Source organism: Heliangelus exortis, chromosome 11 (genome assembly GCF_036169615.1).
Source record: "Heliangelus exortis chromosome 11, bHelExo1.hap1, whole genome shotgun sequence".
NCBI lineage: Eukaryota > Metazoa > Chordata > Aves > Apodiformes > Trochilidae > Heliangelus > Heliangelus exortis.
Genome location: NC_092432.1, coordinates 6,379,586 through 6,392,479, shown reverse-complemented (window position 1 = coordinate 6,392,479; position 12,894 = coordinate 6,379,586). Strand labels below are relative to the sequence as shown.

The following is a 12,894-nucleotide window of genomic DNA, read 5'->3' as shown; positions in this document are numbered from 1 at the left end:
CAGCAAAAGGCATTTTCCCCTGCTGTGTATCTTCAAGCTCTTTTTCTTTTGCCGTGTGGCATTGCACAAACACCAGTGCATTTTCACCTCCGTGTAAACTGCATCTCAGTGCTGTGTTTTCAGTGCCTCACCACTCAAACTGTGTGACCTTGAAAGGAAGAAATTACCCCATTCTTCACTTGCGACGCTTTTTTTCTGATGGGAGGATGATGATCCTTCTTGAAGACTCACAGCCATTTTCCTAAAGTCTTACATGCAACGGGACCAAAACTGTGCTTTGTTGATCACAGACAGCCCATAAGCTGTCCTTAGAGGTCTGTAGCTTGCCTACAGCCTCTTGTTTCCTTCACAATGTTTTCAGTGCAAAGCATGGTGATGAGGCTGCGCAGAACCGTCCCTGATGAATATTAAGGGTTGCCAATGGTCTGTGACCACCCAAGTCTGGGATTAACCATGTTAGCACCTGAGACCATCTCCCATCATCTGTGTTTGGAGCTATCTCAGAGTAGGGTTCAGTGGAGAAGTGCAGCAGGGCTGGGATGGTGCAGAAGGGAGCTCTTGGCTCACTCTCGTGCCACATCCATAGGGAATAGGGGAGGGAATGGGAGTAGGGAAAGAGCTGTGACCTTTTCAAACCCATAGTGCCTACCACTGCCAATGGAACTCTGTATTATATTATACGTGACTACCATGTAAATAAAGTACAATAAATGTGGTGTTCATTAGGATTTTGATACAAGTCAAACGCAGTCTGCAGAAATGTTTTGGGGTTTTTTTTTTTCTCTGCTGTGTGTACTTATATCATATTCCAGGCATGGGGAAGTTTGGGGTTGTTTGAGCTAGAAATGCATAAGTGGCATTAGATGTGAAATGTTTGCAAGACTATTTGAAATCTCCTTTTGCCCTGTATAGCTTAAGTACAAGCACCATGAGAAAACCAGCCAGAGCTGAGGGAGCAGGGCCAGGAGGAGAACAGATCTGGACTTCATGTAGTTTGTGAGCAGAATCAACAGAGCTGCCCAGCCATGTTTCATTCTTGGTGGTGGAAGACAAGCAAAGTTTTAGTTTGGCTGATTTCTCTTGGCTTATCTTCCTGACAGAGAGGTTGGTCAGGAGCCTTGCTGTGTAACCTGGTTATTGTCCACCCTTGAGAGCCCTCAGCAGCAGCTACAGCTAAGCAAACTTGAGAGGTTAAAATTCAAAGCAGATTGGGAAAAACATTCTCCTGCCCTTAACCACTTGGCCCCTCAGTGGCACTGAGGGGCTTTTTGGGGGGGCTAATATGAATATATGGGACATACTTTGGTTCTTAACTCACTCCCTTTCATGTTTCATGTTTCTCCATGGTGCAATAACAGAATTAAATGCATTTCAGTGAGGCAGGTGCAACACATGCCCTCTAAATCCTGATGCATCTCTTTACTGGCTTGGTGAGTTTCTCCAAGCTTTAAAGGGTCCTCTGGGTGCTCTGAAGCTGATGGGTGGTTGTATGTGAGGAAGTTTCTTCCTGCATAGGACATCTCCAGAGATGTTTTCTAGCAGTGTATGTGGGAACAGGATGAACCCAGGTGCTTCTGCCGCTGCCTTGATTAGTCTTTTCCTACAGTGCCCAAAAGAAAGGTCTTTGAAATGTGCTGGTTTGACTGCTGGTAATTTTGCAAATGTTGAGCAGCACTTCCAAAGTAAACCAAAACCTGGTTTGGAAAAGGAAATGTTTCACTGTATACTTGATTAAAAAAATAATTAAAAAAAAAAAAAAAAAAAAAAAAGAAAAAGAAAGAGAAGCCACATGCTCGATATATTTTGAGTACTGTGTTCTGTATTTTTGCAGCTTATATTTTCTAGATGAGCAGTTTAGAAATATGTGATGTGAAAGCATACTGTAAGTTTGCTGTAAATGATATTAAAAACACTATTTTCATTCTTCCCCTGTCTCACTGGATGATCTCTTTGGTTCTCCCAGGAAATTTTCCATTTCAGTAAAAGCAGAGTTGAAGGCTGGAGGTTGAAATGTTGAGGCTGAAATGACAGTGGGGCTGAACATCTTCCTGTGCATACACAGGGACTTCAGAGGAGAGGTCCCCAGGACAGAGTGGTTGTGACAGAGTAGGTAAAGTAGATTCTTGGAAGGGGAAAGATGAAGTTTAATTGGTGGTTTAATTGAGGGGTAGAATGAGGACATCTTAGCTAGTTGCAGAGTGGGAGAACTGGAACACCTGGAATGCAGTAAGATGAGCTAAGAGGGAACATGAGGAAAAATGTTGGATGTCTGATTGATGACAAATGTGTCTCAGGCTTTTTGTCTTAGTTCAGCTGTGGAGGAAAAAAATAAAGAGCTTTTAGCTGAAATAGCAACAGCTCGGTGAAGTGGCTGAGCCTTGCAAAGCACCCTCAGCCCCTTCAGCTGTTTTTGCTCTGAGAGCTGCAGAGGCTTCTCCCTTCATCTCCATCAAAACACCCAAAGCCATGGGGTCAGGCCAGCAGAGGGGAATATTTGTGAGAATGGGACAATGGCCATTTCCACTTGTTCTAGCTGCTGCATTGGTCAGAAGAAAAGTAAGCACTTATTTGACCCATGGCTTTTGAATGTATAAATCTGTTGTATAAAAAGAAAATAATTTTCTCCTGAGCTTCTACAAAATTATGCTAAATGAAGCAATTACATTTAAACTGAGTTGAATATTCAGTTGTTCCTTGTTTGTTCCATTCTTTATGCTTTCCTGTTCCTGTTCCTTCTTCAAGAAGGCAGAGGGTAAAATAAAGATTAACAGTTTTAAAAAAAACCAAAAAAACTGTCATTTTGCTACATACAACTTGAATCCAACCCCTGTTGCTTTGAGTTCCCTTTCAGACAAACAGCAACTCTGGGGAACACTTCAGAAGGAGGAGGAAGTGAGGAGGAAGAGTGGAAAAAATGTTTTGCTAAATGTAAGCAGTGAAGAATCTTATTCTTCTCACTTCATCGCTTTCCCTCAGCCTAACTACTGCTGGTGGTGGAGCCTTTTCAGACTCCCTCTGAAGGCATCACTTCTGCATGCTCCACTGGCCATTCCTCACAGGTTGCCCCTGGCAGGTGTGCACAGCAGCACACATGACACCCAGCTTTTCAGGGCCCCCCTTCAGCCATCCTAGACCTTGCATTTTGCTGCTGCCTCTGACAGAGCCTGGTTAATTGGGTATTTACCAAGTTGGATTCTGTTTTGGATGCAGATTATTAACCTTTATGTCACCTAGAAGATATTACACCTGGTAAAGTTAATGTTTTGAGACCAAGAGGTTAATGTGTCAGTGCTCAGCAGTCCCTAATGAGCAGCAGGGCTGTGTGTGTAGCTGCACTCTGAGCCCTGCTTTCATTAGGAAGGACTCACACAGGGGTTCACATCAAGAGCATAATACATTTTTCTGCCTCCTCCAGCCGTCTCTGGTCCATCTCATCCTTGCTGTCCCTGGACCTTGGGTAGGTTTTGGTGTTATGGGACTAATCCCAGGGAGATGGTGATCCTGCTTGGCATCTTCTGAGGCTGGGCTTGGTCTGAGGGAGTGATTGGTGATGAAGTCTCATCAGCTCCAAGCTGCAAAGGTTGTTGTGTATCCAAAAATGTGCTTAGCAGAAGGTCTTAACTCTGCACCAAATTTCGTCAGCTCCTGAAGCCTCGGGTGGTGGTCATGGTGGCTCTGGACTGGCTAAATTGCATGGAGTAGTTGTCAAAGCTTGAAAGAATTCATTCTGGTTTTGTATTCTGGTGTTCCTGTGCTTACAACCAGAGTGTGCCCCAGGTTGTGTGTTTCCTGGAGTAAGAATTATGCAAAGAGCAATTCGGTGGCTGGGAGAGGTGATTATTGGGAGGCTAAAACACTGTCCTTAACACTGTGAATGTTTGTACCCCAAACCTTGCTGGAAGCTCCCTGCTCAGCCAGTCAGAAGAAGACAGGCAAATAGTTGTCTCATGTTCATGGCAAGGCAAAAGTAAGTACTCATCCCTTGTCTCTGGTTTCCCATCACTCCTGTGACAAGGTTGGGTGTGGGTGGAAGTTTGGGTTTGTGGCTTGCCAGACCAGGAGCTGCCTGTCTCCAGAGAGCTGTTTGCAGCTTGTGTCCCCCTGGAGTTATACTGTGTCCTCTGCAAACCACAGAGATGTCCTTACCAGCAGAAAGAGGTTGGTTGCTTTCCAAGAGGCAGCTGCCAGCTGCTCCATGGCTCTTCTGATGGTGCCTCCAGCTCTGTAGGAATGGATCCTGGCTCACACAGATTGTTTAAGGTAAGGAGATCAGACAGGTTATTTCAGCAGGTGAGGAGCCTGAAAGTTTTGCTTTAAAATCTTGCTTTTAAGCATCGGGTGTGTTCCTGACAGCTGTGTACTGAGTTTTGTTCCTGTGCCTCGGATACTGAGACAAAGGGCTTGGGCACATGAGCGTTTTGCAGGGACCTACAGGTCTTCAAAATAATACCAGGATACCTAGAGTTCATTTTGGTGATCTTGGCCATCACTGCTTCCCTAAATGAGCTAAATTCCTCCCCATAACTTCTCCAGCTTACAGCTTTCTGCATGGCAAAGGACGCTTCATGTCATGCAAGTAGCAGGGGGATGTGGAGCTCAGCAGATGCAGGCACCTGGGGGAAGGCTGCTTGCTCAGAGAGCGGAAGGAAAGTGCCCAGCCTGATCCCAAGTGATGCTGTTACCCGTGAGCTGTGCTGCAGCAACACCTCCAGTCCCTGGCACCACAGAGGAGGCATAAATGACATGAGTGTTTGGCAAACTCTGCCCTCAGAAGTGCCTGTGATCTACACCAAAGATGACCAGATGGATGCTGATAAATAAGAAAGGAAAAAAAAAACCTACTCATCTTTTCAGCCTGCTTGGCAGAGGTATTGGACACCAAGACCTATTTTAGTTTCATGATTCAACCTTCAGCAGCACAAGGAGGAACCTCAGTCCCTGGCAGGTATCTCCTCTGTCATGTGGCAGATTTTAGCACCTTCATGGCTTCCTTCCACACAAATGCCTTTTGAGTTGTGCAGGCAAAATTTGAGGACAAACTGCTAAATGCAGCCAATCAGGATATTCCCCACAAGGAAAAAAAGTCATTTCCTCAGAATTGTGACTTTTTGTGGGAATATCTCCAGTGGCATTTCCTACAAGTAAAATCTGATGACTCGCAGTGCCTTGTTGGATTGGATTGCTCTGAGTTTTCCTTGGCAAACTGTAGCCTGAGTTCTACATGCACATAAAATAAAATAAACTATTTGGACTTTTATCGAAATGCAGTGTTTTCATTGCCTTCAAGCAATCTTTTCTGCTTAACGTTACACTCCTGCAGAAATTTTGAAATTCAATATTTTGCTCTATTTTGAAATACAAGTGCATATAGCCCTTCTGGAGTTTTTCATAGTTGCTTTTTCCCACTTTTTCTCACTGGTGAATACTTCTAGTACTTAGCCAGTCTGATGCTTACCAAGGATGGGATTTGTGAAGGAAATGCACAGTCAACCACCAGCAGACATTGCTCTTGCCATACAGTGTGAGGACTCCTAAGCAAGAAGAGGGCTGTCCACCAGTCAGTTTCCTTTTTCCATTGATCCAGCATTGGAGAGAAGAACTAATGTAGTTAAAAATCAAAGCCAATGGTGCATTTTCCCTGTTAGTCTGAGGTCAACATTCACTTGAAAATTGGCTTTGGGGCTGCTCATTTGCACATTTGCCCCTCCCTTCCTCCCAGTGCACTCAGCAGGGGATGGGAAAATGCTGCCAGTGATGCTGGAGCTGAACAAACTCTCCAGCTGGGAGGACCATACTAAGGGTCAGAGCTTGCTCATGTTCTGCTGCCTTTGTGTATGGCCTGCACACAGCTATAGCCTGTGTTTTTTCACAGTACGGAGGTCTTAAAGGGAGGATCCTTATTTTAGAGGTGAAAATCCATGAAGGTGAAAGGCAGCTGGAGAAATCTGGTGGTTTCACTTGTAGGGAGGGAAAAACTGCTTGAGGAAGACTAAGTACAGATAAGGAGAGCTTGTTCCCTGTCTGAGGTGTCCCTGTCCTGGCTGCCACAGAGCCCTTCAGAGCCCAGCAGAGCCCTTCCTCCACTTCTGTTTAGTTTATTAGTCACCTCCCTGGCCTTAAATAGAAGGAATATCAGGTTTCCACTAAAAGCCTTGAGCCTAGGATGATGATGCTCAACAAAGGTCCCATTTTTACCTTTAGGAGGTGACCAAAAAGAATAAAAAGTCTCATTATACAGCAAGTTGGGAAAATTTCTACTGAGAGGTGAGAGAGAAAAGGAGACAAAAATTTCAGTCTTTCTTGAGCTAGCAGTGAGGAGTGAACATGCCCCCAAGGCTTCAAGGTGACTGATGCAAAAGCTCAGGGTTCCTTGGCTGCTTCTAGCAGGCAAGTGCAGAAGTTTGGCAAATCCAGCAACCAGAAATCCAGAAGGGTTGGAAATGCACAGGCTGCAGTGGAGGGAGCATCATCATGCTGTTCTCTCTTAAAGATGGTTTCTGGGATTAAACTTTGTCTCTCTCCAGCCCTCTTTTCACATGCAAGAAGAAAGGAAGACATGAATGATTGATTTGATAATGCTGTTGTGGCAGCCCTTGGAGGACACTAAATGTTACAATTCCCTTTAGATTAATTAGGGATTCATTTACCTCAGATCCTGGAGACTTCTTTCCTGCAAGCCTTGGGTGTATACAAAGCAAATCTTCATTCAGAACATGTACTAATTCCCCACCAAGATCAGCACTAACACCCACACAACTTCCAGATGCCTCTGGAAAGGAGCAGAGTAACTTAAAAGACAGCAAGATTGCTGGATGAAGTCAGAAGTCAGAACACAACCCAGCCTTTGTTGAAATTACATTGGAAGAAAAAGGTGTTTTATTGTTTTGTTGTTTTTTTTCCAGTATTGTAAACGTACTGATGAACTATAAATGCACATGGAGATGCAGAAGAGGGTGCAGAGTTGCAAACCAAAGCCTGCTTGCCACAAGAAGGTACTTTGGAGCTGAAGATGTGGTTTGAGGGACCTCTCTTTGCCCTTGCATCAGGTCTAATCTGTTTTCTCTGTGGGTCATAAAGCCTGCTGTGCTGAGTTTTTCAAGTGCCATTAGTTCATGGGTTGTTCACAGGAAGGACCTTGTTACCTTTCAGGGTCTGATTCTCATTGAACCAGAGATAACACAGCATCATTTTGATGGCAGAGGAGAATCAGTAATAACATTTAGGATCATCTTTTCATCCAATATTATTTGAGCTGGTCCCTCTTTACCTCCCTCCTTTCCCTGCTTTGTTGTTGCCATCACTGGAATTAGCTACCTGGTATTATTGTAGCTGTACTTAAATGTTGTCATCACTTGGGTTAAGGCTTTAGAAACAAATGCAGCAGCAGCCCTTTTGGGGGTTGCATTCAGAAGAAGGTGAAAATGTCTACAAAGTGCATATTTATTTGTTTTAACATGTGTATCCCTATACAAAGCTGCAAATGGAGATGCGGGGGTGTTTAAAAGCCCGGGGAAGCAAAACAAGTTGCAATTTTCAAGTATTGTTAGAGCACAGCAGGCTTATGATAGTGGAAATGTGAGACAACAAAAGGATGCATCAGTTAATCGGTATGTTTAGTTAATAAACTGCTACAATCAAAGCCATTCTACTGGCAGTGTTGCCTTCCAGTGTGAATTGGGGAATTGTTAGAGGTGTATGAAAAGGATGGATGTGTTGTGTGGGTCGGGGATAAAGCTGTAAGCTTCAGCAAGGACAGGAAAATATACCCAGAGGAAAGTCTTTAATAGTGTTTGAACCTTCTGGAAGGGCTGGGGTTTGTAGGTAGTTCTTGATCCACATTTTGTGTGCTGAGTTGGACTCCCATAATGCTGCTTCTGCTGAAGGTAGTGTTTTGATAGCTAAAACTCAGAGACAGCTGCCCTGGCATCATTCACCTTTTATCTCTTCTTTGCTGCTTTCCTAGTTAAGTGCAATCGGGGCTGGAATGCACCAGGAAGAAAAGCTTTGGGTTCTTTGTGGGGGAAACAGCCTGAGAACCTCCACCTTCTTTCCTTCATCACCTTTCTCATATGAGGGAGAGAGCCAAGACCTTGCTGGTTTCACTGCTCTTAAAAAGCAGCGACCTTTACACCAGCCTGTGTTTGATGGGACATTCTTAAGATCTAATGCTCTAATATCTGAGACCTTTCCTTTCTTCAGAGAGGTGAAAATGTGTTTTTGCTTTCTAGAAGCTGAGGATAACTAAACAAGCTATTGACTTCCCTGCTAGGAGGTGTCTGCTTTCTCAGGATGCAGTGAACATGACAGATGAGTCCCCTTGTCCCAGGCAGTGCAGCATTAACCCTCTCTATGCACCACCTCTGCTGAAAGATGCTCTTCCCAGTGTCCAAACTGGCATGGAGAAACAGAGAGATGCTGTAGCTACACCCACTACACCATCCTATCTGAAGATGAGTTATGCCACTGACTTCTGGCATTTTGGCCATCCTGCAGGTATCTAGGACACCTTTGGGCCCCGTGGGCACAGTCATCACCGGTCTCACCAGCAGAGCAAGTTGAGAAGCCCACCTTAAGATGCTCTGCAGCACCATAATGTGGAGGGCTCAGTTCAGTGGAGGCCACATCTCCTACTCATATCTCTATCCATGAAAGCTGGAGCTCCTAAGCTCTGCTATGGCTTAAGCAACTTTGTCTTTTCCTTTTTTTTTTTCTTTTTTCCTTTAAACAGTGCTGCATGCGTAGACATGTGGCTGTTCCATAGTTACAGTAAATAATTTACATGACAAATTCAGACCTGTCTCTTGGTCCTGTATTATTCATGAAAGAATGGGCTTGTTTTTCATTACAATGTTCCTTATTCAAACATGATCTGTGATGCATCTCAGTCCTCGAGTTCATTTCAATTGCATCTGGCTGTTTGCCAGCCTTTCCTTGAGATTTTTCTGTTTTGGAAAATGTATTACCTAGATGGTATAACTTCAATTCACTTCCTGAGGGACTAAAACTTACAAGCAGCAAAGAAAATTCTGCATCTGCATGGCTGCGTGAGCCCCTTTGTGGTGAAGCTCCTCTCAAATGTGTTCCCAAGCATTTGCTGTTGAGCAATTGTTCTTGCAAACGTTATCATTTGTATGAACATTCATGGCAAAGGTCAGAAATATCTCCAAGGAAAACACTCAAGCATCATTGATATAAATCTTCACAAACACTTCACAACTGATTGCTCATTTGGGTTTGCAGGGGTTTCTTTCACCCATGGGCTTTATGGCTGTGAGGGTTCAGCTCCCTGGTGACCTCTGGGCCCTCTGTGATTGCTGAGCATCTCAAAACCCCATTTCTTTTGCTGGAGGTGGCAAGGGCAAAGCTGCACTTCCCCAGCTGCTTGCCAAACTTCCGAGGTGTGGATGGAGATCCTTGAGCAGACATCAGCCTTGGGACACAACCACTGCACACTGAGCAAACAGGATTCATTTCTCAGTCCTTTCTACACTTCCACATATCCTTGTTAGGCCTTCACTCTTCACCAGGAAAACAGGAATAAGGAAAACACTGCCTTTTTTCCCAGTACCATTTCCTTGTCCTATCAGCTCCCCCCAGCAGATGCTACGAGCCACGCATCCAGTGCTTTGTTGTGCCTTTGTATGAATAAAACCTCATTCCAACACTGATAAATAAACACACGGTACCTATGTGGCACCAGGCAACAGTGAGAGTATGGAAATGTGGCTCCGTCCTTTTGTATTAATTTATATACTGCTGAAAGATCTTTTGTAGGGAGATAATTGACCCCAGTGCTCATGTGAGCCATTTACTCCTAAACAGCAATTTGCTGTCTCTGTGCTTGATCGAATGGTGCTTACTGTTTTCATACATCCCCTTAAATATAAATATTTATAAAAATAACTTATATCTGCTTCATCCCCCTAAAAAAAAAGCCCATATAAATTAGTGAGAAATTAAAGATAATATAATCTATTTCTTCTGCAAATGTGTGGTTGCAGCCTTGTAAAAAGTTGAAAGCCAAATGGGAAAACTGACTGAGTGTGTTGTTAATGCCCTTTAAAAAAACAAATGGGTTAATTTTCTACTGAGATCCCTTTAGATGAAAAGGGTCGTGAGTTATTTAGGAACAAGTGTTATTTCTCCAGCTATCATTACTCAAAACTGCAAGGGGGGGGGGGGGGTGGGGGGTGAAGGGGGTGGGAAAGATTTTATTGTCCTTGCATTTGTTTCTGTATTCAGAGAGGCTCCAATTTATCAGATCTCTGGTTTAATACAGAATTCCTTTAAAAACCAGAGGATACACCAAGCCCTCTCAGGAGGTGATGAGACTGCTGATGTAATTAGGAAAGGATTCAGAGCACTGCAGCCTTCTCAGATGATTTTACTAGAAGTTGTGAGTGCAGAGATGCTTTTGAAATTCAATCTGCACATCCTTTTTGTGCCTCTGGCCCAGAGACCTCCTAGGAAGCCCCAGGACTCTGCAGAAGCTGGTGGCATCAGCACAGAACTAGAGGGGTTGATTGTTTTGAAGATAGTTTCAGCTTTCATATGAGACTAAAAGAAATGCCTTGATCACTTATGGTCATGACCTATCCTCTGCCACTTCTGACAAGTGCCAGGTGCTAATTCTGGAATCCTGGCATAGACTAATTCTGGAATCCTGGCATAGAATGTCCTGCAGTGGCATCTGAATAATTTATCTCTCTGTATGTGTGTTTCTTTGTCCTTTTGGGCAGTGAAGCCACTTTGGTTACAGTGGTGCCAGTTTGTTTTGTTTGGGTTTTTTGTTTTTGGTTTTTTTTTTTTGCCTGTGGAGCTGCTTCCTAGCAATGAGCCAAGGAGTTGAATTTGAAAGGTTTTAGTATTTTGGATCCTTGGACAAAGCATTTTATGTAAATCCCAAATCCCAGCAGCAGAAGTCAGATAGGGAATCCTCATAATTTGAATATTTTGCATCTCCATAGGGCTGTGTAGCCTAGCTGAGTTAAGCAGCAATCCTTTGGAGCTGTGAAAGGTGGGAATGAAAGACAGAACCAAAGGGCGTCAGCTGAGATGCAGAGAATCAGGTCTGGAAAAGGCTGAGGTGCATGAACCATGTTGTTCTGGGATCCTGGATTTGATTATATGCAGCAAAGAATTCTGCTTCAGACCCTGTGGTGCTCTGGGACAGGAGGAAAAAGGCAACCTGGGCAGAGCAGAGAGCATGGGTGATAGCAGGAGCAGTCAGAGGGTACCTATTAGTGGTGAAGCACATCTACAAGCTATGGCAAGAGGGTCATTTTGCACAGAATTTTCTATACGCCAACCTGTGCTATTTCTCCCTTTGTAAACAGCCTCCAAGCAGCAAAGCCAGCAGGTGTGTGTGTTTGCCCAAGGCCAAATACAGCTCTGCTGTCATCACTGGCAGCAAGAACTACCTGATGAATTCCTACCCAACTGGGTAGCCACAAAACCACTAGAAGTTGCAGGAGACTCGAGTCCTTTCAATGCTCCTGTGTATTCAGCCCAGGATAGCAAAATCCAACACTGCACACAAACATCTTGTGCTTTCTGCTGCTGCTCTGCTAACCAGATTAGATTTCCCTCCTACTTTATTTGTTTTGCACTTATTAAAGCTAAATTTAGAATAGAAGGTAACTCTTCTCCCCTCTGGGAGAGGTAACAGGGGGAGACCTTGTTGTAAGTAGACAGAAGGAGGCAGAAAGAGCAACTGGATTTTTCTCTTCTTTGAGATGGAAATGTGCCTGGCTCTGCTGAGACAGAGGAGGAAATTTGTGCCCAGTTTCCTTCTGCCCAGGACACTCATTAGACCCTGGGTCTGAAGAAATCTGTGCAAGTCATTGTTGCAAGCATGCAGAAAGGGATTTCTTGGACCCAAAATCAGAGGCGTGAAGCAGTGGCAAGAGCTGCTCTTTGTACTGGCAACGTCTAGTGGAGAAGCTGCTTTCTGTTTTGTTTTGGCCATTGGGCTTATTGCTAGCATTACCCTGGCAGGTGAGTGGTAACTCCTGGATTTCATCTGAAAAGAGTGATGCAGTGGTTTCTTCCTCCCATTAACCTTTATAGTTAGTGATGCCAGCTCCTTATGAAAGTATGTGGTGTAAAATCTTCCTTCAAATTCTCATGAGCAGGAGTGGGCAGGCAAGAAGCGCCAAGGGAGCTGAGCTCATTGTGTGGTCTCTGCTCCCCTGGTACCCACCCAGCCCAGGGAAACCTTCACTGATGCCTGCTGAGTGGTGGGGAAGAGCTCAGCTCTCCTGGGTTGGCAAATACCATCACAAGGGTGGGAAACCTCAGAGGATCTCAGCAATCCATGTGAACAGGCAAACCTGACCTTCAGTGTCAGATTATTTTTCAGGGGAAATAATCAGAGCCATCTCCACATGCACTGAGCTGGATTTACTTTGCGTGGTTGGATTCACTTTTGATAGTTCTCCAGTATCACCAGTTCAATGTGCAGTGGCAGCCCAAAAAAGCTTGCAAAACATTGGACATCATCAGGAAGGCCTTTTAGAAGGTGAGAGGGTTATTTGGGTTCCATATGAGACCTTGGCATGTTCCCATGCTTGGGGTAGGATAACCCTGGTTGGGGTCAATGGACTCCAAGTATTCAGCTTTGTCTTGCAGCTGTGGGCAAGTGCTGCTTTCACAAACTGGGGAGAGAATGTTTTAATCCTGGCTTTGAGAGGGAGGGCAGGCAGGCCTGGAGATGATCCCATAGTTTGTGGCATTCTCAGAAGCTCTGACCAGAAGAAATGGGCTGCTAAAGCCCAGAAGGTGGAAAAAGCTTCTCAAAGGACAAACTCTGTCTGCATCTCTCCAAGATCCCAGATCCTGGTGGGAAGCACTGCTCCTTCCCCAAAAGATCCAGGCTGATCTGATTGTGTGATG

The 12,894-nt window shown here is 44.5% G+C and overlaps 1 long non-coding RNA gene across 1 annotated transcript in view; it reads right to left on the bottom strand.

Moving 5' to 3' along the window:
• Nucleotides 1-2,071: 2,071 nt before the first annotated feature.
• Nucleotides 2,072-12,894, bottom strand: part of LOC139800812 (uncharacterized) — a 36,173-nt gene continuing 25,350 nt past the window's right edge. The window contains exon 3 of the long non-coding RNA XR_011727957.1: nt 2,072-2,313. This is a non-coding gene — a long non-coding RNA (uncharacterized lncRNA). The remainder of the gene's footprint in view (nt 2,314-12,894) is intronic.